This window comes from Cebus imitator, unplaced genomic scaffold (genome assembly GCF_001604975.1).
Source record: "Cebus imitator isolate Cc_AM_T3 unplaced genomic scaffold, Cebus_imitator-1.0 Scaffold92, whole genome shotgun sequence".
In the NCBI taxonomy this organism is placed as follows: Eukaryota; Metazoa; Chordata; class Mammalia; order Primates; family Cebidae; genus Cebus; species Cebus imitator.
The window spans coordinates 7,589,504-7,591,012 of record NW_016107407.1 but is presented as its reverse complement, the minus strand read 5'-3'; the positions used below and the strand labels follow the sequence as shown (position 1 = coordinate 7,591,012).

The following is a 1,509-nucleotide window of genomic DNA, read 5'->3' as shown; positions in this document are numbered from 1 at the left end:
CAGCTTGGAGAGGACTCGGGGTCACTGGGTGGCTCACCGCAGCCGGCAAGCTGACCCAGAGCCCTCCCTGACAGCTCTTGCCTCTGCCCACCTCCACCCAACCTTGCACCGATTTCTCATACCTGCTGCCGGTGTGTGCCCTGCCTTGTCAGAGCGCCTCTCACGCTTCCTCTAGCTATCTGCACCCAGCACGGTTAGTGCAGATCTGCTCTGCTATCTCCAGAGGTTTCCTCTGCCCGGAATGATCCCCGAGTCTCACGTGATTGGTTCCTTCACACCGCCCACGTCTGGCTGCAGCACCCCTCATGGGGGCCTCCCTTCCTAGTTTCAGTCTCCTGTCACTCTGGGCATTTTCTTTTTTTTTTTTTTTTTTTTTTTTTGCTCTGTCACGCAGGCTGGTAACACGCCATTGCAAAATCGAGGGATTTCTTAATTGAATGTGTGGGAAAGGAGAGAAAATCATTTAGCATGCAGGCTTATTAACACTGTTTAGGTATGCTTTGGGGAGGTTCAATTGCCCTTGTGCTACTGGAAATAAAGAATAAATAGATATTCTTGCTAGTTTTTATTGCATTAGATCATGTTGTTTTAACCCAAGAACCTCAGGAAGTGCAGAGTAAATTGAAACAATCAAATAAAAAAAAAAATGCTTAAACTGAGTTATAGTCGGTTGTGCCACAAACACTGAAGTTCAAGTTGACATTTCATCCTGAGCTCATAAAGTTATTAGTGGGGAACCCACAGCAGGAAGGAGGAACAGAGAGTGTATCAGACTTCGACATGCATGGTGTGACTCTTGTTACGTTGGAGGAAAATGAACCTCACTATGTAATAACCTAACTTTGTTGTGTTTATTCATTTTTTTTCTTTTTATGTGTTTATTCATTTTCTTCTAAGTTCAAAGGTCAGTTCCAGGTAGGAGAGCAAATGTCCTTATATTTTTTCCAAATAGACCGTTTGCTTGGTGGGCCTCACGCAAGTGGAATGGAAGCACATTAGGGGCAACCCCCATCCTTGTCTGGGGATTGTGTCACTATCCAGTGAGCGCACAGTGAGGGTGGAACTGCAAACGTCTATATGACACGCCTGCATCAACGACAGCTTTGCTTTACCTTCGTGCAATTTTTGAAAAAAAGAAAAAACCAAAAGCGTTGCATTAGGGGCAATTCCTACCCCTGCCTCCTCTCTCCCGTGCCCATAGCTGGGGCGGGGGGGGGGGGGAAGGGGGGGGGGCGGAGAAAACTGCTCCTAGAGGGGCGGGGTCCTGTAGCCCAGCGGCCTCGCACCCCAAGTGCTGGTAGCACCTGGCATTATCTGCAGATTGTCAGCAACCCAGGGAACATGAGCAAAGAGTTGGAATCATTTCAGTTTAGAGTGAGTCATACCGAAATGCTGCCGGTAGAACACACCGAACACCAGTAATATAAGTGTATTTGGGGAGACAGGTATTCCAAAGACAGCTACGGTAGCCTTTAGGCACAACTGTGAGCAGGAGAAGTCTGTCTTCAG

General features: G+C 47.7%; 1 non-coding gene across 1 annotated transcript; it reads left to right on the top strand.

Annotated features, from left to right (window-relative positions):
• The first annotated feature begins 1,007 nt into the window (after window positions 1-1,007).
• Window positions 1,008-1,133, top strand: LOC119472294. The gene has a single exon (XR_005201411.1). It is a non-coding gene; the product is annotated as a U4atac minor spliceosomal RNA (small nuclear RNA).
• Window positions 1,134-1,509: the final 376 nt, after the last annotated feature.